The following is a 26,009-nucleotide window of genomic DNA, read 5'->3' as shown; positions in this document are numbered from 1 at the left end:
TTTTTCCTAAAAAATGTTTCAGCAACTCAAACACTCATGTGCCTTTTTCTGGGTTCTATTCTGTTCCATGGTCCATTTATATGTTCCTGTAACAGTATCACATTGTTTTACTTTTTATGCCTGGTTAATATGTCTGAATATTTAGTGGAGTGAGTAGGCTTCCCTTTTGCTTTTCTTTTTCATGATTGTCTTAATCAGAGATCAGGGAACTACAGCCATGGGTTGCCCAGTGACTTTTTTTTCCCCCTAGGAGATGGTGAGTTTTATTTTGGCTTGTCTAGACTGAGGTTTGATTTGCTCTCAAACGTTCCAGGTTGGGGAGAGGCTTGGGGAAAGCACAGAATGTAGAAGTCTATTCAGTGTAAACTTCTTCCTCATTTTCATCTTCATCATCAACGGAGAGAGCAGCATGCTTGCAGAACTGAACTTGGAAGCTGGATTTTCTTCAGGTTTCTTTGGTTCAAGTGCAGATCGAGAGTCTTGATCCTTTTTGCCATCTTTTGTATCTGACTCCCTCCAGTGGTCTTTGTTCCCTCCACCTCCTGGCCCCTGGCTGGAGTTCCCACTTTGGCCTTTGGAAACACTCACCCCATGCACTTTATTTTCATCTGCTTTCCTTGCTGGCCCTTCCTCTGATGGTTGAGCTGAAACTGCTTTCCCGCCACCATTTGTAGGGGATTGCTGCTCTGTGTCTGAGCTCTGAGATCGAGCAGGAGGGTTAGAACTTCCCTTTTACTCAAGCATTCTCCTTTGATGGAGGGGTTGGCATGACCTCTAAAGACCCATCAGATTTGAGAGGCTTAGAAGTTGGAGAGTTACAGTCTTCCTCCTTCTTGAGTGTTTTATTTTCTAGAGACTTCTCACTCTCTCTCCTTCATGGCATTTCTGCCAGAGGTGGCTGATGTTCCAGTCTGTGATGACTCACTTCCTGTCCTTGACCCATCCTGTTCCTGAGATTCTTCACTTCACTAGCTTCGGTGTCTCTCCCGAGGCTTTTGTTCTAGTTTTGACTCATCCAGCTGACGCTGCAATTTCTCCTGTTCCTTCTGTAGCTGCTCCTCTACTTCTCTAGAAGCTGTGTCAACAGGCTTTGTCCCTCCAAAGATTGAGGTTGCTCGACTGGACTGGGATGTGCTAGCAGAAGAATCATCTTCCTTGAGAGTGCCCCGAGGCTTTAGATTCAGTTTGGATTTTTGGAGGTGGGGTGGAGGGACCTCTATCATCACGCCTATAATCATCCCAAGAGTAATCATCTCTGGAGCTTCATGACCGTTCATCACATCTGGCATACGTGCCTGTCTTTGTAGCGTTCCCCTCTGTAGTCATCATCCCTCCGGTACCCACTACCAAATGCTCTTCTGCCACTGCCTACCCTGGAATCATAGCCTTTATCATTGTCTCTGCTGCCGCTCTCTAGCGATCCTGGCCCCCGTATTGATCCATATCCCCGCGTGGACCATCAGGAAAACTGTCCCGACACCCTTCCCGATATCCATAATAGTATCAGTCTGAATCATAACGATCTCGATACTTGTCTCCAAAGCTCTCATCACCTCTTCTAGATGGGTAGTCATCAAAGCTGTTTATGGCAGGACAGGCCCACCAGTCTGTATCTGTTTTGTCAGAATCCCGGTTTCTATCTCCACCAAAAGAATGGTCATCCCTGTCTTTGCCCTTGTGCTTGATCAGCAACATCCACTCGAATTCTCCTGTTACCTGGAGACTCTTCATTGAGGCTCAGGACATTGAATCTAGATCCTCAAACTCAGCATAACCAAAACCTTTCAATCTCTCTGGATTGCTGGGTTCACGTGGTAAACGTTCTGCACTGATATTTAATCCTCTAAAGAATTCCTTAATGGAGTCTTCTGTCACATGATAGGGCAGGTTCCCTGGAAAAGCAGGGAGGTGATTCGGGAAGACGGCTCCTGTCAATATTGGGTTCCCCAGCAGCCCGTGGAGCAGTGGGCAGAATGGAATGGTCAATTGGAGGTGCCCTATACACATGGTCATCATTACTGTGCCAAGTAGCTGAAACATCTCCTTCCAGGTTGTTTGTTTTATCAGCCCAGCTGACTGGTTTGGGGACATAGGTTCATCCTCCACCAGTCCCACCATCCTCAGCTAAAAAGTCTGTTAGGAAGATAGTCTTCCCCTTCTTAGTCTTCTTTTTGGCTGAAGCCACCACACTGGGAGAGAGAGAGAGAACGCAAAAGACTCCAGTGACTATTTTTGTAAATAAAATTTTATTGGAACACAACCAGGCCCATTTGCTTACATACTGTCAATGGCTACTTTTGAGCCCCACAAGAGCAGAGCTGAGTAGTTGCACCCAGCCACCAAAGCCTAAAATATTTAGTATCTGGCCTTTTACAGAAAAAGTTTGCTGAGTCCTGATCTTTGTTACTCATGGACTCGAATTCTTCCACATAAATTTGAGAATATTTTGGCAAGATTCCAGTTCCAAGTTTTTTTATTACAAGCAACAGAAACTAGTCCTAATTTAATGCAAAAATGAATTTATTGGAGAAGATAGCAGAGCTCGCAGGAGCTCTCTTGAAGGACGCTAGAGAAACAGATTCAAAAATTGGGCAAGAACCAAGGGAGGCCTGGCAGCAGAATGACAGACAAGGTTACACTGCAAGCTGCACCTGATTAGGATGCTATCCATGGACGCCGCGACAGTGAAAAGCCTTCTGAACTCTCCTGAGTCACTGTACCACTCACTCAAGATTCAGAGTCCTAGAAAAAAAAATTTTATTTCCTAGCTAAGATCACATACTCATGTGCTAGCTCCAAAGACCAAGAAGGTGTGTCTGGCCCTTCTTCCACATCCACAGAAGGAGGTAGGACCGTGTCTTCTACCAAGACTCACTCAATGGAAGATTCATTCAAAATATGGGTGGGGGGGGGGTAGGATCTCCGCAAAGGTGGCTGTGACTTTGCTTAAATTGCACTAAACTTAGGGAAAATTGTTGTCTTTAAACACTGTTTTCTTGTTCGTGACATTGATTGATCTCTATTAATTCTCTGGTAGTTTTAAAATGTTCTTCTGTAATGGTCTTATGGATTTTTGTCTATTAAGTCCTTGATATTTTATAGTTTTGTTGTTTTGGATAGTATCTGATTGTCTACTATCTTCTTGATTTTATTATTGCTAGTATTGAGGAATGCTACTGATTTTTGTATGTTGATCTTATGATCAGCAAACTTATTGAACTTTCTTACTACTTCTAAGAGTCTGTTGATTTTCCTTAGTTTTCTGTGTAAATGATCATAACATTTGCAGACGACAGTTTTATCTCTTCCTATCCAATCCTTATATTTCTTAGTATTCTTATATTATTACATTGGCCTGAACTTCCTATGTTATGTAGAACATTATGATAAAAGCTTTCTTGTATTGTTCCTAATCTTAAAGCACATGCTTTAAAAGTTTTTCCAGGTAAAAAGGCAAATAGCTTTTTATCACATTAAGGAAGTTCCTTTCTATTTTTAGTTTCCTACTAATTTAAATCGAAAGTAAGTATAGAACTTTAATAAAAACTTTGTCTGCATGTGTTGAAATATTCATAAGTATTTCCTTCTTTAGTTTATTAGTATGGAAAATTACATTAATATATTTTTCTAAGGTAGAATTTTTAACTTGCAATTCTAAGAATTAATCATAATTAGTCACAATATATACTATTATTTAATCATTACTGAATTCAGTTAGCTAATACATGTTATGATTCTTGCATCTTGTTTACAAGTAAGACTGAACTTTAACCTACCGTATTTTCCCAAAACTAAGATCTCACTGGAAAATAAGCCCTAGCATGATTTTTCATGATGCTCGTAATTTAAGTCCTACCCCGAAAATAAGCCCCAGTTTAGATCATCAGCCAGACGAATGCATTTAGTACGTCCCTTGCAATACCTGATGGACATATTGAATTATAAAATAATGATATTAATATATAATTAAATATAAAAATAATATTATTGACATTAATATTTAAAATAAATGATAATATAAATTGTAATTAAGTATTTGTAAATACCCAAGGAGGCGCCTTTGCACGAGAGGTAAATGCCTATGTAAACAGATGAACTCCAGAATTATTGCCAAATGACCAATTGGAGTACAGACACAATGCAGAATAACGTGCGCCCTTGATAACGAATGGACTTGATTGGGTCTAATATGAATCTTCATAATTCAATATGTCATGTGTTGGGACAGACGTACTTAATGCATTGATGTGAAATAAAGAAACGGTTTCTGAATTTTGGTGCTTGCAATTTTTCGTCGCTTTTGTGTGGACCACCATTCTTAACTGTCATCATTTTTGTTGCCACTCCTGTCTTGTAAGTCTTCAATTAACACTTGGTTTAATGGTAGATTTAAAGGGAATACTATTTTGACCCCCAGACAAGATGAGTGCAAAAAGAAAGAGCTATTCCATCGAGTACAAGAAAGGAATTGTGGAGGACTCCCAGGGCAAGAATCTCACGGCTTTCTGCAAAGAGAAGAAGTTGGATCTCTGAATGGTCCGAAAATGGCGAGCAGAGTTAACAGGTGGACGAGGGAAATGCTAAGAAGCACAAGCGTGAATCAGGTTGGCAACCATTATTTCCTGAGCTAGAAGACATCATCTGTGAATGGATTGCTGACAGGAGAGCAAAGGTTTTGGTTGTGCGCGGGGCTGATAGTCAACCATTTGCCCTTGCAATGGCACCACAATTAGAAATATCCCCAGAAGAATTCAAAGCATCACGACACTAGCTGGATGGCTTCCTTCAGCAATATAAACTGTCTCTAACATTGACAACACTGTTCAAGCTGGAAGATACGGAAGTTGTTAAACAAGCACTTGTATTCAAGTCCTTTGTTCATGGCATCGACTTTTCTAAATACCTACTCTCTAACATGATTGCTATGGATGAAACTGCAGTGTTTATGGGCCAGGGATCTCAAACGACAATTGATCAGAGGGATGCCTCGTCAATCTACATTCCCTCCACTGGTTATGAAAGTGTATGTGTTATCTGTATTTTGGCAATTTGTCTGGATGGAAAGAAAGCCCCACCTCTAATCATCACTAAGTGCAAGAGATAAGGTTGAACATGTTTCAGGCATTTATGTTCTTGGAACTGAAAAAGCATGGTGCACACAAGCAATTATACAAGGAAGTGGTCGATTTAATGCTGACACTTGTTTTGCGAGGTGGCCAAAGAGGTCTGCTAGTCTGGGATTCGGCCAGCACTCACCACACTAAAGACGTGAAGAACTTCTTTGCAGAGAGAAGAATAGATCAAATAATGATTCTCACCAGAATGACTGCCTATCTCCAGACTCTTGATATTGCAATAAACAAACCATTCAAGGATCATTTGCACATGGAAATCAATGACTCCATGGAAAATAGAATGGAGAGAAATCAGCGTGGAAACTTTGTGAAGCCTAGCCTGCAAAAATGTAGTGACTTGAGTGAAGAATTCATGGGATAAAATCACTGACAGCTGTGTTGCCAATGTACTATGGTCAGGCTAGATGGACAAGATATGCTCATTTAGGGAGAGCTCTATTGCTGGACAAAACAGATTGGGGTCAATTGTTCTACAGGAAGTGGAGTTGCAAGAAATTCAAGCCAGAATTCAGGGTTTGGAGAGTTATGACGATATTCCAGAAGAAGATGACATGACTGTATTTGAATAAATGTAGATTTCGTACATGAATAAATGTAAATTGTTGTACATGAAAAAATAAGACATCCCTTGAAAATAAGCCCTAATGCATCTTTTGGAGCAAAAATTAATATAAGGCCCTGTCTTATTTTTGGGGAAATATGGTACTTTCATTGTACCGCTCTTATCAAGTTTTGATATTAGGGTTAAATTGGCTTCATAAAAGTTGGTCATATTTCTTATCTTTATTTTAAAAAGAAATAATAAAACTAAGTTTATAAATCAATACATTTACCTCACTGGGTAGTTTGAAGACCAAATGAAATAAAGCCAATTATCTCTTAACTCCTAAATAAAAATTAGTTGATTCCAGCACCTTTAGCCACTTTTCGTCCCCATCACCTTCCCACCAATTGTCTCATTCATCCAGTCCTTCCTTGGACTTGCCAATCTCCTCTCCACCAATATGTGGCAGAATATAAATATTCTCACTATTTCAAGGCATAGCCCTACCTGCTTTGTTTTGTTTTTTTTCCTTGTTCTTCTTCCTTTTCTTTGAGGCATTAGAAAGTGAGATGAAAATATTTTTTCTCATCTTTGGCAAAGTAAGCCCTCCCTTCCCTGGAGCAAAGAGGAACATGTTTTTCAAGTTACGGATTTAATGAACTTAAAGTGTATGGTGGAAGAACAAGAGGAAGGAACTTCCACCCAGATACGTGGTTACTTGGAGGGTGGGGAAAACAGGTCTGTAGGTCTAGAAGCAGGAGGGGCCAGGCTTTGCTCCGAGTCAGCACACTGAGAAGTAGCAAGACTCCAGACAGAAGGTATGTGGCTCATCTGGAGAGGCCAAGCCCTAGGAACTGGGTTTCAGAGCTTTGTCAAATATTCTAGTGTCCTAAATGTGTCAGGGTAACTGCACAACGCTGCCAAACCTGACAGGGCTCTGCAGACACAGACAATGGGCAGATCAGCTAGTAACTGGAGTGGAGAGATGACTCATGACTAGGAAAAGCCTCCAGAAGCTCTGGAACTGGTGCAGTGAGGGAGTGTCATTGAGGTGGGGACACAAGGCTGCTAGACTTATTTCACCTTCTTACCAGCCCAATAGAATGGCAGCTTGGAGTCAAAATTAGGTAAATTCATGGATCACATAGAAATGTAATGTTTCTTGCACAATTGAGCTTCTGTTCTTAGGTTCAAACATGTCACAATACAGTAGATTCCTGACTTGGGGTGCCAATCAAGTAGCTGAGGAACCATCTCCTGTAGGAAAGATGTCTCTGTTGACCATTCCTTGGTCACAGTTCCAGACTTATTTTCGCCACATTTCAACCATGCCTCAGCCTCTAACGCCACACTACTCACCAGACTCAGTGGCTATCATCAGTCCCAGAAGCTGGGCCAGGTGTCCAGAGCAAGGCTTCAGTATCTTCTCTCCCACCTTGTCTTATGTGATTTGTTTCAGAAAAGGGACACTCATAGGATGGAAGGAGTTTCTCCTCTTCAATTTTACTTCACAGATGTTCTGTGGGTGGCCATCTGTCCCCTGGTGACTCTCAAATCTGTATTCCAGCCCTGTCCTTGCTACAGAATAACAACTTGCATATGTGACAGCCTACTGGACCTCCCCTTGAATATTCTATAGAGAACTCAATTTCCAAATACTAAAAATAGCATCTGGCAATGCCATGTGCTCATGCCACCCTGAGCTTCACCCTGTCACCCAGACCCCATCTCAGTGTTTAAACCACCACCCAGTTGCCATAATCAGAAACCCAACATCGCCAACTCTTTTAAAATTTTCTTAATTCTCTACATTCTCCAGCCCTATTACTTCTGACTTCATTCAGGATTTCATCATCTCTTGCTTGTGTTATTACAACAGACTCCTAACCTGCCCATCTCCTGTACACCCTCCACAAAGCCAGACTGATCTTTCTAAAACACAAAGTGACTGCCATTCCACTTTTTATATCCTTCAGTGATGCCTCACTACTCTGCTGTGCAATGTCACACAAACTATGGCCCCGGGCCAAATACAGCCTGCAGCCTATCTTTGCATGAGCCCTCCAGCTAAGAATGAATTTTACATTTTTAGAGGGTTTTAACCAAAGAAAACAACAAAAGAACATACAACAGTTACCATATGTGGCCTGCAAAGGCTGAAATATTTACTAGCTAACTAGCCCTTTACAGAAAACGTTCGCAGCCACCCTCTTAAGTTTAGAGGACTCCACTTTGGCCCTACTCTAACCACTTCCTTCCTCTCTCAGCATCAGGAGTCCCCATCTGTCCAAAGGAATGCCCCACCCAGAGCCTGTGTCCTCCTCCTAGACAATACTCCTGGAATTCCCAGCCCAAAGGGCCTGAGCCTGCTGCTAGGGCTCACTCTTAAGCCTTAGAGGAGCCAAAAGAAGATGTTTTCAGGAAGATGGGACACAGCCTGGACATGCAGGCTGGGATGTTCACATTGTGTGTAAGGACTTTTGAGTTGCAGGAGAGGAGATAGGAAGAGAAGGAGACCAGCCAGGAAACTGCCCTGGGCCCCACAAGTATTAGCACAGGCCTGCTCAGAATACATTTAGAATTCCCTAGCATGATAAGTTAGGCTCTTCACGATATGGTCCCCTGCACCACACACTCAAGACTAGGCTGATTCCTAGTGCAGTCTGCTGTTTTATCAGCTCACATGGGCTTGCTGCCATCCTCCTGGTAGAATCTTCTCAACTTCAAGACTCAACTCCAAGGTCAGCTCCTCTTTGAAGCTTTCCTACTCCCTCTTTTCTCCTCTCCCATCCTTTCTCCTCATTTAGTTTTTGTGGCCTCAATGCCCTTACACAAATATCTACCACAGTACATACAACACTTTAAATTAGAATGAATACTCCTTGAGGATAAAGACTTGGTCTAATTTTTTTTTCTGTAACCCAGTCAGGGTAATGGAATTTCTAGTAGACAATATGTATTCAATGATTTCTGAAAGAATGCATGAATAAACGATCATACATGATCAGATACCTTACCAAATCCTGGGATCCACCCTCAAAGGGTATGGATACTTGTATATCTCAAGAGACTAAGGGCTCCATACCATTTTTTTCTTTTCTCACTTTTTTAGTTTATAATCATTTTGTACTATTTGATTTTTTTTACAATGTACGTGTATACTTTTATAATTAAACAAAAACATGTACAATGATTTTTTAAAAAGTAAAGAACTAATCACAGTAGAACAGGATGTGAACTATCAACTTTGAAGACAGGTCATAGAGTTCCATCCTATCTTCATTCATAAGGAATTAGAATTAAAACTAGAATCATACAGTTCTCAAGTTTTCCACATGCACATTTTGTTTATGGCCTCTGTGACCTTGTTCATGAGGTTTCCTCTCCCTGGTAAAGTCCTCCTCATCACTTAGAACTTACCTCAGGTGTGCCCTCTCTGAGAACACCTACAAGTTGAGTTTGCTGTTCCACCTTGGTGTGCTCTTGTTCCATTACATATTTCCATTACTGAACTTCCACATCACTTACGTCTTTCTCACCAACAAGACTGAGAGCTCCTTTAAGGCAAGATCTGTCTATGCATTTTTGCATTTCCAGTGACCAGGGCTATGCCTAGCACTTAAAAGTTGTTTAATAAATGTTTGACTGCTTAAATGTTCATACATTTAGAAACTTTAGAGACTATGGGGAGTTATCCAGTCCAAAGCAAGAATCCCAGCCATAGTATTCTCTATGATCCTCTCCTGTCTGTTTGAAAACCTCCAATGACTACCACATAAGGCTACCTTACTAGAATGTACACCTCATTAGGGCAAGAATTTTTGTGTTTTGTTCACTGACAAATCCCCAGAACCTGGAGCAGTGCCTGGCATATAGCTGGTGATCAACAAATATTTAGTAATGTTTAAATCAATAGCTGAAATGTTTTCCCTGAAGTTAACCCCAAATTTCTCTCCCCATAACTTCTATCCATTGGCCTTGGAATACATGTTTGCCTTCTTCATGTGACAGGTCCTACACATTTTCCAGAGAGATCTTATATCTTTCCAACCCTGACCTTCCTTTTCTCCAAGCTGGACATCTTCAGTTCCTTCAACTCTTCCTCATCTGTTCCCAAATAGACTCTTTACCATCTCCATAGATGCTCTTATTGTCAACATTCTTCTGATGCTGACAAAATACTTAAGAAGAGCTCTGAAAGAGATGAAAATAACATAATTAAAACTTATAGCCCTAGGCCTAGTAAAACAACATAAGCATTAACGAGTTCAGAGACTCTCTAGAGGTTATCTAGTCTAAGCTCCTCACTTCACAAATGAAGAAACTGAAATTAAGTTACTCATTGGAGCAAGATCTGCTTCTAGTCCAGCAACCAGTCAGGTGTAGACCCACCTCAACCCAAGGTTAATAATTTTATTATATTTGAATTCTTATTTTAATTCAAAACCGAAAAGCTTCTATTAGATTTGCAAGATCTAGTTCCCTGCCAAAGACTATTCTCTCTAGGGAGATGATAAAAATTATTTTAGAAAGCCAGTTTCCTACTTCTATTGCAATACTTTACAGTCATTTCAGCTGTTTCTCGTGAATTTTCAGATTCTTGGTTGCCTTTTAAAGAGAGGTAATAAAATATTTTATAAGTTGCTAAAAAAAGCTACAGAGAAACCATATTAATAAGTTGTGATACAGATTTCTTGTATGATACACAAACATTTTTAGGTCAATAGTTAACTGAATACCAGTATAAATTATAAGACAGAGGCAATTCAGCTGAACTACAAGAGATCCATGTCATACTTCTTCTCTTTTATCCCATATTCAGGCAAGTGTGGAGGAAATTACATTAAAATCAATTTTTCAGAAGAAGAAAGGATTCTCCATTCCCCATCCCTATTTACCACTTCCTCTTTTCACCAAATGTCTTAGAAAATAAACAAAATCATGTAGAAAATATCAAATGCTTAGTTAGTAAAGATATTTAAATATTTCAAAAGCAGAGGCAGTTACACACCTTTTAAGGAATTCTGTCTTAATGTTGATGGAACAGAATGGTTAAAAGAGGGATTATAAAGGCTACTTTGCGTGTTTAATAGGTACAATGTCTATTTGCAAATATGCCTATTTGCAAATAATCCAGTTGAAGAGCTAGTTTTCTAACTCAATTTTTTAAAATCAATATGCCTATTTGTAATTGGAAACTTCCTGGAATACGGACAAAAATACATAAATTTTACTTCCATGTTAATTACAAACTTTAGTAGTCAACAGTTTGCACAAATTATTGTGGAGAGAATCTCCCTATGTGAACTTCCCCCTCAAAGACTGGTAAGATTTTAAAATTATTTTTATTGGGGAATATTGGGAAACAGTGTGTTTTTCCAGGACCCATCAGCTCCTAGTCAAGTCGTTGTTTTCAATCTAGTTGTAGAGGGCACAGCTCACTGACCCATGTGGGAATCAAACCATCAACCTTCACTCTAACCAACTGAGCCAACCAGCCACCCCAAAGACTGGTAATTTAAAATAGGAAAACGCACAGTATAGTCCAGTGTCAGAATTGCATCAGACTGTCACCAGGACAATGCTCTGGATTTTTATCATGAGAATTGCAGCTAAGTACAGCAGATCTTTCTTGTTCTATTATCATCCTCACCTTTGATGTTTCCATCTAGTCAGACATTTCAAAGCATAGTCTGTCATTAGAGTGACAATGGTTAGTAAAGTTACATGGGTTTCAGGTGTACAATTCTGTATTACATCATCTATATATCATATTGTGTGTTCACCACCCGGAGTCAGTTCTCCTTCCATCACCATATATTTGACGACCTTTACCCTCATCTATCACCCTCCTCCCTCCTTGCCCTCTGGTAACCACTAAACTATTGTTTATGTCTATCAGTTTTTGAGAAATGCAAATTCTTGAGCTCCACCCCAGACCTACTGAATCAGAAATTCTGGGGATGAGGCCCAGCACTCTGTGTCAGGTGATACTGATGACCGTTAAAGTTTGAGAATAGACACTGAATTGTGGTAGCAACTTACCACATCCTGTTCCTTTACCTTTCAAATGTTTTTCCCCTTATACAGGCCTGTGCCTCCTTATAGAGGTGAGAAAAAGAAAAGTACCCCCTGACAGCTGGGAGTTGGCCTGTCACTCATAGCTAGGCTTGGGATAGAACATAAATAATTTCACAGAACTTTATCAGACCTGGCCATTTTTTGATCATGACAAAAACAAGACCACTCTGTAATCATGTCTGAATACAGACAAAAACAGGAACTACCAAAACAACCCCAAAATTTCCAAGCTAGCTAATGAGTGAGTGGCCATTGCTCCTTTGCCAATTAAAGCTTTACAGTCTGTTTATTCCTGCCCCTTTCCAATAAGATTATGAAAATACCCAATCATAGAATTGCCCCTACCTCCTGACAACATCCAGTTCCAGATAAAGCTCCACGAGACAATATTTACCTAACATAAGCTCAAATCCTAAAATAAGTCCTTTTTAATTAATTCTTACTAAGATGATGTAGGGTGTGCGGTCTCCCTTGCTTCAGTGACTAATAACCCCACTTGCTCAGGAACATATGTGTTCCTGGTGGTCTTTGGACAGCATTGATACAGGAATTATTGTACAACTTCTCAGTCAGTGCAGACCAGTGCCCTTCCATTAAAAGTTTGCTCCCAGTCCCACCCAAAGGAAGAACAAAAATTGGGAGTTATCATTTAGAAACATTTAGAACAATTTGAAAGAGTGATTTTATGTCTATTGCGTCAAAACATAGAATATTGGGCTTGTATTTTGCATGCCAGTTGTTTAAATTTTATTTTTTTTACTAATTCGTAATTGTATCTTACAAATGTTCTGCAATAGATTTTAAAGACAGAAAAAGGAACTGGCTGTTCATCACAAATTGTTTGAGAAGTACTACCCTAATGACTCCTCTAATACTTTTCTTTTTCAATGCTGTTCTCACGTTAATCTTCGTAAAATTCTGCTTCCAATATATTATGCACTTTTTCAAGTATCTTTAACGTTACGATCTCCTCTGTTTTCCAGTCGAAGAGGGAGGAAACTGACATATTTTGAGCATCTACCATGTTATTAATTGTGCAAATTTAAATACACACAATATCCAAGAAAGAATTTTAAATTATTGGTATCCTACTCCAAAACCTACTTCACAGAGTACAAGTCTCCAATGCTTTTGTAGGTGATTTTTTCAAATTATCAATGAATATATATATGTATATATATACATATATATATATATATACATATATATATCAGATGTTATTTAGACAAGAATAAAACTGGACAGGCTTCCTAATTAATTTTTAGAAGCCATCATAGTAGAACAAACCTGATCAAACCAGCGTTTGCAAACTAGAGTGCAACCTCATTAGTAAATATTGATGCAAAGGTGGTGTACTAGACATTTATTAGAATTTGTTCTTCAGCTAACATTCGTCAGGTATAGCAGGTCATCAAATAACATCCTCTGGTCATTTCAGTCAGCATCATGTCCTTAGTATGTTGAGGAGATGCCATAGGACCTTAACGCATTAATGTCAATGAGCCCATGGTAAAATTGGTTTTGTTAAAATTGTTTCACTTAAAGTTGCACTTCACTTAAAGATGTTAAGTGTGAACTTACTGTACTTACTAAGTGTTGATACCATTCATTGTCCCTTTAGTGGTCACACTTGCGCCACCTGCCCTTCTTTTGATAAAAGACTTTGTCATCCTTGTCTATAGAAGCAGGTAGGTGACATAGGTCTAGCCAGTCAGAATATCTCACCTCTCTGGCTTTAATAACAGACCCAGAGATTTGTTCATGACCCAGGTAGAATAAATCAGTTTTCCCCAGAATTGTTCTAACTATAGGTAGCAGAGATATTCCTGGTACATGGATAAAAATCTACCTGACACAGAAAAAAAAAAAATCAATCCAAAATGTAGAGACATGTTGTCGTGTCCCGCACACCACGGGCAGTGAGGGTGCGAAAAGGGGCGGTTTGGGTTAAGTTTTTAAAGCAAGAAACAGAGACTTAATGCAGTTAAATCTCTCCAAAGGCCAGGGGTCTCTCAGTCTCAGAGGACTGGAGCCCAGAATAAAGCTGGCTGGAGGTTTTTATTGATAGGTCTACAACTACAAGAAAGCAACATTGTTTCTCACATGGTCTGTGAGGCTCAGACTTCATAACAGAAAATGTTTATTTCAATCACCCTTTGTCTGTAAACAGCTGAAGCACAGTCCCAGGATGTTTTGTACCTAAAGTATGTACCTTTTCAGGATCAAGTCTTTCACATTGTAACAACTCCTTTGAGAGAAGTGGAAACAGGTGCAAGGGGAAAGCCAGAGCCGGCAATAGACTTTCCCAAGCAGGGGGAAGGGGAGGCAAGGCCCTTTCCCATACCTGTCCAAGGCGGCTCGTTTGGGGTCCCCACTCGGTTCCGCCTGGCTTAGGTTGTATCTCCCGTGAGATATCTTACCCGTCTTTGGCTGCAAACCATCTTTTGGGGACCAGACAGAGAGACATAAGGTGTAAACACAAGGATGGAACAGAGTCCCAGAAAGGCACAATCTCACAAACTCTTCTTTCCTTAAGGAAAGACATGAAGGGACATTTGGCTAGGCTGTTGTGGGACTACAAGATGTAGCAATAGAGAAAGAAAGAATGAGAACAGGAATGCAAGGGAGAGTCTCTCAACCCTGGGATTCCCTGGGGCTAAGTCATCCCTGAAGCCGACACCATTTCTTCCCTGTCTAGGGCTTGGTTTCATAAACCAATAAAATTCCCCTTTTGATATAAGATAGTTTGAGTTTCTCTTCTGTTACCTGCAACCCAAAAGCCTTCAATAACACAAATCTTCAATACATAGTCTGGTGTGGTAGAAAGAGTAAGGGCTAAAGATTGAGACAAATATGATTTCTTTTCCACTTAGTAATTGTGCGACCATTAATTACTCAGCCTCTCTGAGTTTCATTTGCCTTGTTTGCTATCTGGGAATAGATACAGCTCATTCTTAGAGTTAGACTACAAGCTTTGGAAGGGCAGGAAGTATGCTTATCTTTCTTGCTATGTCCCCAGCACTTAATCAGTTGTCACAAATTAGGCACTTAATAAATATTTACTGAATAAAATAACTTAGGAAAGAATGAATTGGAAGGTTAATCAAAAATCACTCTAATGTTCTGAGTACAATGAATACTGGTAGGTGCTCACCTTTCTGTTTCATGGGAAAACAGAGAAAAATGTTTCTCTATCCAGGATTTGTTTGTCAGTTATCTCTACTAGAAATACTGTCTTATTTACCTTTTTCTCTCCACTAGTACAATGCCTGGAATGAAGATGCTTAATAAATAAAAGATGAACAAATTAAGTCAGGGGAGGTATCAAAGAAGAGGTAACATTTGAGCTGAATTTGAAGGACAGAAGTGGTAAGATCGTCTCAGGCAGGGGATAGACACAGCAGAAACAAAAGCAAAGAAACACGGAAGAGCCTAATTAATAAGGCTAGAGTTCAGGGAACACGGATGGCAGGGAGATGGAGAAGAGGCTGCAGCACAGTGAGCTGGAGAGAGGAAAACCTAAGGCTGTTAGAAGACTCAAGTGACTATTGATTATTGATGACAAAGCCAATAGCTGAAGGGTTGAGGGCCAGGAGCAATGACTGGGACATAGAATGGATAGGACTTGGTGAACAACTGGCATCCAGAAGGAAAGGAAGAGGAAGAAATGCAAGAGGACATTAGGATTTTGAGGCTTTTCATCTCCCAGATTTGACAGGAGTCTTCTCTAAGACCCCTCATCTCAGGTGGGCCCTGCGACCTGGTCACCTGGGGCTCTCAAGGACTTCTGTAGGTGAGGAAAAGAGTTTTCCTTGACCCTCTTAGGGTCCCTGGCTGGATCTGGAAACTAAACTGACAAACACAGATTATGAGGAGTAAAGCATACAAATGTATTTAATATAAATGTTAGGTGACATGAGAGCTTTCATAAGCAAATGGAGACTGGAAGAAATGGTTAAACTTGAGTGTTTTTTATGTTAGGTTTGATGAAGAGTGACAGTCATGGAGAAGTAAGATAGGACAAAGAATATGTGATAAGCGTAGTAAACTGGAAGAAAATTAACAAGGCCTGCTTATTCGGATTCTTTTCCCTCCATCTTGGAAGTAAGGATGCTCCTTTCTTCTATGTGTAGGGTCAGAGGGTCCCATAACCTGCTTCAGGGGACAAGGGTCAAGGGAAAGTCAGAGAGACCTTTCTGTTTCTGCGATTTTTTCTCAAACTCCTTCAGCTTATAATATTCAGTATGCCAAGATGTCCTATTTTAAGGTAGCGTGTGCTTAATCCCATCATTTGAAAATGAGAGCTTGGTTTGGCAAATGTCTCCATGGTGAAAGCCAGCTCTCTGACCTTTACCTTTTTCTGCTTTCACTTACTTTTTAGCCTCTGAAAATTCCTAACTTCCTCATCAATTTACTGAAGCTAGTTTTCTAAGTGTGCTTTTGTCCTTTATCCAGTATTTTTGTTTTCACTGTGGGAGGCAACCAAGATATCTAGGCTGCCATATTGCCTGAGACACAAGTCTGTGACTGGTAGTTCTATTTATTATTCTTTTGGCTTTTCACTGTTTTCATTTCAAAAATGTTTCCTTTATTTAGTGTTTTCTCTCTGTCTTTATTATTGTAGATCGTGTTAATCTTTTAGTCTATTTGATCTTTCTTCTTATAGTTCATGATTAATTTGTCTCAGGTTTCCCAGACTTCTTAAAACTTTCTAAACGTTCTAAACTACTTCCTTCTGCTGAAGTAGATTCATCTTCTCTAAATAGCTATAGCAAAATAGCAAAAAGTGCTCAGAAGTATATGCAATTTTTATAAACTAATCAGTGAAGCAGAGTAGTGAAGAGCATGAGTTCTGGACCCAAACTTCCTGGGTTCAAACCACTGAACTGTATGCCCTGTGCATTGCACTTCCTCCTGTATAAAATGGGGCTGATAATAATAGCACCCTTCTTGTTAGGGACTGAATTAGTTCATATATGTAGTGCTCTTAGAACATGGCCTGCCACACAGTAAGTGCTATATTGTGTTTATACCATTAAAAATATAATGATGATTAAATTATTAAAATTATTATTAACACCTGTCACCTGTCAGTGACATCATTTATAAGCTAGTAACTCTTTCACATAATCCTAGAGGCATGTGCTTCATTGGCTGGAGAAATGATATGAAAGTCATGCCCATATGAACCTTAGGGAAACCAGACCTAAATATTGTCTATAAGGCGAGAATTAACACTGAACATGTATTGTGCCAGGACCAACAATAAGATTTTCTATTAAGTATCTCATTTCTTCTTTCTAACATTATTATGACATAGGTATTATCTTATCCACATATTACAGCTGAAGAAATTGAAGTTCTGAGAAGCTAAGGGACTTACGCTTGTAGATGGAGAAAGGGACAAATTCAAAATCAGGCTGTCAGATGGCACAGTGAGTATGTTTAACCAGAAAGCCGGGCAGTCATGCATCTCTGGGGTCAGCACGTGCTCGTGTCCTCTGAGTTCACATCTGGTTCCATGTCCTTGTTGTTCTGGGCAGCTGGATGAGACATTAAAGACTCTTTTGTCAAATTAATCCTCCCCATTTTACCTAAGAGGAAGTAGGGGCTATACATTTGTGACTAGGGTTCCACAATTAAGAGTGGGAGAAATGAGGTCAGAGACCTACCTTCTAACACTTAACAACAGTGTTCATTCACTACACCTTCCTGAATCCTGAAGTCAGACCCTTTTTATTGGTGTTTTATAAAGAAACAATTATTTGATAGGGGGAGCTACAAATAATTTTATTAATATATAGAAATCCAGCAAGTTGAAAATGTTTTCACCTCGATAAGTTTACTGTTGTTACATTTATAATTTATAGCTAGTAGTGAAACAAGATAATACAAAACCAAGCAATTTGAACAAAAGTAACTTCAAAGAAGTAACAGGTGTTTAACTAGATTATATTGTAATGCCACCATCATTAGAGCCATACCACCTTTCTACAATGCTAGAGGATCTTGTGAGCCACCTGGTTAAGAAGAAAAAAAGTGTTTTAAGGCTCAGTGAACTTCCTCCTTCTGCTGAAGTAGATTCATCTTCTGTGAATAGCTATAGCGAAATACAATGTAAATTAAAATCAAGGCTACCCTGCATGAGAATGTGAATTACCTCCTCCTATTCTCAGCTCATTTCACCAGGCCTTTGGGTCTCAGGCCCCAGCAGGCCACTTGGCATCCTGTCCCAGCAAAGCCAGCCCCCATGAACAAGAGGGAAGATCAGATGTGAACATGCTACTTCTGAGACTGGGATACACATGTGTTCTAGCTAAGAATCTAAATGTTTCACTTGTCCCAGCCTGTGACAAACTTTATGTTCCACATGGAAGGGAACTTGACATGTTCTTCTCCATCTCCCAGCACCTAACATGGTCCTCATGCAGTGAGTGGGCAACGTCTGTCATTGCAATGTTGTAATGATTGAAGGAATCAGTGAGTCAATGGATGTCACTGTGACAGACGGTCAGGGACAAGATGGTTCAGATGTGGCATATCAGAAGATTAAAGTGCATCTCTAACTCAATGTAAACCCGTAGCGAGAAAGTGCTGATAAAATATTATGGTATAACCTTGAGACTGAATTAACTGGAGTATGGCGCTGAAAAGCAAGGGTAATAGGGGATCTTGACTCTATGGTCTCTTTCCAAGCATTCTAAATGCTCTGCTCAATCCAAAGGGAAGGGATCTTTCTTTCCAAGATGGAATCTCACCCTTTTGTCCTGTTTCTTCACACGGTTTTCTTTCACCCATAAAAACCCTTTCTATTTCATTCTTCATCTCTCCATTGTCCTTCTTGGAATTCTCTCCTTATTCTATATCAGTCCCCACACTTCCACTTATTTCTATTTCCCCCAATCCCTTATTACTTACCTCTTTAGCTAATATTTTCATTATTTATGTTTTTTATCAAAAGAATATAAACTGTAAAGCACTGATCTAAGGCAAGCGATTTTCATTATTTTTATTGTACTTTCTCCTATATATGAAGTATGATCAAAAATTATGATGAATGTTTAACTTTAAAAAATATATTATAGTAAAAGACACATTGCCATTAATCTCCCTCAAAATACTCCCCCTCAATTTCGTACAAACTTATCCCATCTTTCTTGCCACTTTCTGAAGTGGTTCTGGAAGTCCTCTTTCATGAGTATTTTTAGTTGCACTGTCGTGGCTGCCTTGATGTGCTGAATTTTGACTTTGGGGAAGAGCCAGAAGTCACATGGTGCCAGATCTGGTGAATAAGGTGGATGAGGACACACTGTAATGTTTTTATTTGACAGAAATTGTCATACTAGAAGTGATGTGTGACCTGGAACATTGTCGTGATGGAGAATGATTTATGGCACACTTTAAAACACATTTTTTCTCAACTGTAGCTCACACCTGACTCACTGACTGCACCAAACAAGTTGAAACTTATCACACACTGTTACTAAGGTTCGACGCATGGCATCCTGTATTAAAGACCCCTGCCTTTCTGTTGGATGGCAATTGGCAGCAGCATTCACCATATTTTTTGATCACACCTCCTACATTTCATGTCTATTAGATTATGATCTTCAAAAGGCCAGTAACAGACCCTTGCCGTTTATGCTACTGTATTTCTTTTTAAATTGCACACTGCACCTAGGTAGTTGTTCTGGGCAAAACACAAATGTTTCTTGACTCAGATATCTACACAGCACAAGTGGAAGCTGCCACGCTAGCAAGGAAAAAGAGCATGCACACACTCCAAGCCAGGAGCTAGGTTTTAAAACGTTTCTTAGTATTATAGATATACAGACATATTTTCTGATTACATATTTTCATGCACATAGCTCAAATCAGAGTTAAGTAATTATTTTAAACAAATCATTCCCAGAAGAGGAAATACAAATGTGTAACCTCAGTTACTAACAAGGGAAATGCAAATTGACCAAAATGAGACATCACCATTTGTCTACCACATTGGCAAAAGCCAAAGATATAGATAATGTTCAGTGTCAGCAACAATGGGAATGTAAATTTTAAAGATACCTTAAAAGACTGATCACAAATTTTAAAACACATATTCCTTGGCTAAATAATCTCACTTCTAAAAATCTACTCTTCAGAATGACTTTTGAGATTGGCTGAAGGATGTTCACAAGTGCCATAAATTTATATTAGTAAAAAGAAGAGATAACCGAGATATTTTTCAAAAGTGAGATGTTTAAATAAATGACATCCATATGTTGATGCTATGTAACCATCACAAAGAATGAAGAATATCTATATGTGTAAATATGAAAAATGATCACAAGATATTGTCAAATAAAAAAAGCACCTGCAAAGCAGTAAATGTGTATAATTCAGTTTTGTGGGGAAAAAAGACATATCTTCTGTGTTTCTATGTTCATAGACATACACATACAAATTTTTACGTAAATGTATGTACAAAACCAAAAACAAACACACAAACATAGACAAAGGTCTGCAAAGAGAAACACCCCACTGTTACGTCTGGTTACCCCTGGGAAGGTAAAACAGGAAGGACTTTTATGTAATTCTGTACGTCGTTTAAAATTTCTTTAACATTAGTGTAATACTTTTGATGGTTTTTTAAATAAGAAAAATAAATAAATCCAATGAAAGTAATTACAAAATATTTGAATATTCCAGGAAGCAGTGATCAACCTTTAGCAACTGCATGCATGAATAGTTTCTTTTTTTAAATATTCTTTAGAACTCTATGCTCACAAAATTACTCACATTTATTTATGTGGGTTACAGAAACCTGAAACCTTATGTGGTAGCATAGAACAGTCATTTCCATGTTATATAAATAAAGTGAAAAAGGAACTAAAAGAAAAATAAATTGCACACTTTTCTTTAATGAAATTGACAATCCAGGCATAGGGCTCTCAGAAATAATTCACCTGATCATTGATTTATGCCAGGGGCCACAAATTCAAATGCCACCAGATGGGCAAGTAGCTGAGGTTAATCGGGTCAGCTGGGAATAAGACAGTAAAAACCAGAGGGACTGTTTGGAGAGTGTGTACTGCCTGAGGCGGGCAGCTGTTTTATAACTCCAGGCAGATGAAGAGGATGAATCTGGTGTTACCACATTTTTCAATATTTCAAGAAATCAAAATTTTTCATAGCAATTCCCCAGGTTGTATATTTTAGCATAGATTTTTTAAAATCTTAAATACTATGTTGGTAAACACTGCAAAAGCCAAACAAAACACTTCTACCAGCTGAATTTGGCCTATAGCCTCCATTTGTCATCTTTGGGTGTCACAGTTTTCGTGGTTATAGTAGACTAAATCTAACATATCCTTCATGACCCAGATGAGTTTCTTTCATTAGCCCTTTGGCCATGGTATTATAGGACATTAGAGTTCAAGATATTTTTTAAATATCTCATTAATATCTCTTTTTTTTCATTGTAGTAAAATATATGTAACAAAAATTTGCCATTTTAACCAATTTTGTGTGTACACTTCGATAGCATTATGTTTATAATATTGTGTAACTATTACCACTGGCTAGTTCCAAAATTTTTTCATCACCTCAAACAGAAATTCTGTAACTATTAAACAATAACCACTTTTTCCTCTGCCAGTCCCTACCAACCTCCAATCTATTTTCTGTCTTTATGAATTTGCCTATTGTAGGTATCTCATATAAGTGGAATCATAACAATATTTGTCCCTTTGTGTCTGGCTTATTTTACTTAGCATAATGTTCTCAAGGTTCATCCATGTCATAGCGTGTATCAGAACTTCATTCCTGGTTATGGCTGAATAATATTCCATTGTATGTTGTGATATTGTGATTTATAATAAGAAATATATATTTGGTCTCCATTGCTGTTTCCTTCACAAAAGCTTCTAAAACCTGGAATTTCCTAAGTGGTGAGAGAGATAAAGGTGTCTTTTGTTATGTTAGTACAGCGACTTTTGGAAAGCCTGTAGGTCACCTCAGGATGGATGCTGGTTGCCAGGGGAACCAACTGTGTGATTGGAGGATTGGAAATTTCAGTCCCCTCCCCTTGACCTCCAGGGAGGGCAGAGGGGCCAATGGCTGACGATTTAATTAATTATGGCTGTGTAATGAGGCCTCCATAAAACGCCAAAAGGATAGGGTTTGGAGAGCTTCCAAGTTGGTGAACACTTAGTATTGGGATAGAGTGGTTTGCCTTGAGAGGACATGGAATCCCAGTGCCCTTTCCCCATACCTTGCCCTGTGCATCTTTTCTGTCTGGCTGTTTTTGAGTTATATCCTTTCATGATAAACCAGTAATCAAGTAAGCAAATGGGTTTCCTGAGTTCTGTGAGCCACTCTAGCAAATTAATCGAACCCAAGGAAGGGGTCATGGGAACCTCTGACTTACAGCCTGGCATTCAGGAGGATAGTAGCAACCAGATCCATCCTCTCTAGTAGCAATCCAGACCCAATGATGCAATTATTGCATCATTGCAATAATTGGCTGGATATGGCAGAAGGCTAGTCGACGCTTCCTTCCAGGGAGGGCCAGAGACTTGGCCAGCGGGCTCTTGGGAGTGCACAGGAAAGAATTCAAGCATTAAGTGAAATACAAGTAAAGCCCGAGCAAGAATTAGTTCATGCAAGCAGAGGAGAAGGAGGAAGCAGGCTATTCCATAGACAGAGCCCTGCTCATGCTGGGTTTTAAGCCTGTTCCTTTGATTAGGAGCTCTATATTCAAATTTGCAGGAGGAATATTGAAGGATTTTCTGGGAAAGGGAGGGAATTCCCTGGAAGGCCTCCATTGGTCATTTTGTGCCCTTCTATGGTCATTCTGTTTCCAAGAATGGCAGAGAGTGTTGTGTCTTTTACCATGCTAATGAATTGTAAGAACTGTAGGAGGTCTGACAATTAAGTTTGCAAATTCATCCTAGAAAAAGTGCTCTTAATACACACCTTATTGCTGAATATCACTATGGTCACCTTCGAAGTACTCCCTTTGGGAAGTTATGCATCAATGCCAGCACTTAGTCCACCCTTCAAAGCAATTTTGGAACTCTTTTTCTGGAATGGCTATCAGAACTGTCGTTGTATTACCTTTGATGTCCTGAATGTCATCAAAATGTCTTCCTTTCAATATTTCTTTATCTTCTGGTAAAGAAAGAAGTCATTGGGGGCCAGATCAGGTGAGTAGGGAGGGTGTTCCAATACAGTTATTTGTTTATTGGCTAAAAACTCCTTCACAGACAGTGCCATGTGAGCTGGTGTATTACAGTGATGCAAGAGCCATGAATTGGCTAAAAGTTCAGGTTGTTTTCATCTAACTTTTCCGTGCAGCCTTTTCAGCACTTCCAAATAGTAAACTTGGTTAATTGTTTGTCCAGTTGGTATAAATTCATAATGAATAATCCCTCTGATATCAAAAAAGGTTAGCAACATCATTGCAATAAGTTTGCAAGCTTAACCGTCAGACCTCTTATAATGAATCTTAGGATCTCTGCTAGGTGAAATCTGTCACCATGTTGGTTTTAGCTTGTTGCAGCCAATCTTAGTCGGCTCCCAGACCACCAACTGTCCATCCCACCTTGGGGTCTGACCTTATCTGGTGATAAGTATCAGAAGGGTGGAAATTTCTTGTCCTGCAGCCAGCTCTGCCTCCACAGCCAGCCTTTCATCTACCTCAGCTGGAGTTATTAAACAGCTGCCCCCCTCAGGCAGTACACACTCTCCAAACAGTCCCTCTGATTCTTACTGTCTTATTCCCAGATGACCTTATTAACCTCAGCTACTTGCCCATCTGGTGGCATTTGAATTTGTGGCCCCTGGCATAAATCATGATCAGGTGAATTGTTTCTGAGAGCCCTATGCCTGGATTGTCAATTTCATTAAAGAAAAGTGTTCAATTTATTTTTCTTTTAGTTCCTTTTTCACCTCATTTACAACATGGAAATGACTGTTCTATGCTACCACATAGGGTTTCAGGTTTCTGTAACTCACACAAATAAGTGTGAGTAATTTTGTGAGCATAGAGTTCTAAAAAATACTTAAAATAAAGAGCTTGCAACTGGCATATGAAAGAGGATGGGTAACTGTCTTGTAGGACTGAACTCTTAACCTATGGAATCTGATTCTCCAGGTAGTGTCAGAATTGAATTAAATTGCAGGACACCCAGCTGGTTTCAGAGCATTGCTTGGTGTGGGGACCCCCTGCCCCATGGTGGAAATGGGTACAGAGCCATTTATATGCGTATACCACATTTTGTTTATCCATTCTCCTATTTATGGACATTTGGGTTGTTTCCACCTTTTGGATACTGTGAATAATGTTGCTATGAACATTAGTGTAGAAATATCAGTTTGTGTCTGTTTCTATTGTTATTATTATTATTATTACTATTATTATTATTATTTTCAATATATATCTAGGAGTAGAATTGCTAGGTAATATGCTAATTGTATAATTAATTTTTTAAGGAATTGCCAACCTGTTGTCTACACCAGCTGCACCATTTTCCTACCACCAATGCATGTAAATCCCTTTTTAGGATAAATAAATCAAGGATAAAACTGATTAGATAGCTTGACCATATATCCAGACAATCAAATGCAAAGCTGATATCAGAAACAAGTATCTTGACTCCTGACACAGCCCTCTTTCCAAGGTTAACTCCACTAAGATTTAATTCAGATGATCAGGCAAATGGTAGCAATATATACACAAAGATGAGACCATTGGAAATAGATCACTTGATTTATTTGGAAGAAAGAATTTGAATAAGTTCTGGAGTTTGCTCTCTATCATGGAGAAAATTTTATTTCATTTTTATCTCAAGTCTAAGCTCTGTGATAATATTAAATCATACTTGTCTTTAGCTTAGTACTAATTGTAGAAGAGTCATTGACACTTTTTAACCATTATTAGACTTACAATTCTAAAATTAGGGCTTTTTAAAAATTCCTTGAAATGTAACAAATATTCACTTTAGAAAAACTGGAAAACTCAGTGTGGGGATAGAGCCCCAGAGAGCAGTTTCCAGGCTCTTGTCCTCACGTGGAAAGGTGCTGGCTCAGGTAGTAAATGGCCATTAACTATGATTGGATGGCCATCAGCTGCATTACTTGGCCGTCAGCTGTAACCAGTGAGCCATTGGCCACTAATATAACTGCCGTGGCTATGCTTGCAGAAAATGGGGGCTAGCAAGAAGATGGTGGCTGAACCTGCAAGCGGTACAGTGAGGGTTGCGAACAGTGTGGCTCGCTCCTCCTTCCTGTGCCTCCAACCCAGCCTCCAGTGAGACCATAGAGGTATGACTCCCCTACCTATGGCTCCGTGGGTGTTCCTTTTTGGCCTCACCAGGTCCTGAGTTCTTATGTGGGGACCGGGACCAGAGACTCTGCCTGCCACCCTGCATGACACTCAGAAAAGTGGAAAGCAAAAGGAAAATAAGATCACCTAGAGAACTATCAACCAGAAAACTAACCATTAATCCTGAGTACTTTTTCCCCAGGCTTTATTTTTTCCTAAGAATGATGTTTTTGTTTGGTACACATGATTGGAATGCTAGGATCTTAAAGCTTTAGGCAAACTTAAAAAATAAAATAAGGGAAAATAGATATTAAGTTCTAGGAAAGCGCCCAACAGTTAGTGCTCCTTCCTGCAGATTCACAGCCCACATAGTCTTATGACATCCCTTTTGGAGGTATGTTATGACTTACCTGTCATATGGAAATGTTTTGTTTATATAAGAGCTTTAATGGCTGGGTCACATGTTATACTATTCCTTCCTCCACACCTCATAAAGTTCTACAGTAGGCACTCAGTAAAGAACTTTTGGATGATTTTTACCGAGTTCATGTTATCTTCAAGGTTTACACCCCTCAGGGTCTCCACAAGGGTTAACCAACCCAAGGCAGGGTTGCCTTGGCAGCGCTTCTCATTCTAAGAAATTGGCTCAGTAATTTAAAAGTCATTGGAATCTTGACTTCCATTACCTGAAGAATATTCAAGGGAATTCAACTTGTAATCCATAATAGCACTTCTTAAAACCAACTTGGCCCCGTTCCTCTCATGTCTCAAATCCACCACTGACTCAAAGCCCCGGTCTCAAAATCATCACCAAAAATTCTCCCTGAACTTTGATTTTTATGGTTCTTGGTTTTGCTTTTTCTTTGGCTTCAATTCCTTCTTCCCTCCAGACAATAAATTACAGCTCTTTGCAACATCTTGGCATTCATTCTTATTTCTT

General features: G+C 39.4%; 1 pseudogene across 1 annotated transcript in view; it reads right to left on the bottom strand.

The window, feature by feature from the left end:
- Positions 1–352: 352 nt before the first annotated feature.
- The window catches only part of LOC308503455 (eukaryotic translation initiation factor 4B-like), a 33,766-nt pseudogene continuing 8,109 nt past the window's right edge, over positions 353–26,009 (bottom strand). Inside the window, exon 2 of the transcript in view lies at positions 353–2,189. The product of the transcript in view is annotated as a eukaryotic translation initiation factor 4B-like (transcript). The remainder of the gene's footprint in view (positions 2,190–26,009) is intronic.

This window comes from Rhinolophus hipposideros (genome assembly GCF_964194185.1).
Source record: "Rhinolophus hipposideros genome assembly, chromosome: 10".
NCBI classification, from domain to species: Eukaryota; Metazoa; Chordata; class Mammalia; order Chiroptera; family Rhinolophidae; genus Rhinolophus; species Rhinolophus hipposideros.
Note: the sequence above shows the minus strand (reverse complement) of the source record. Positions and strands in the feature narration are given on the sequence as shown.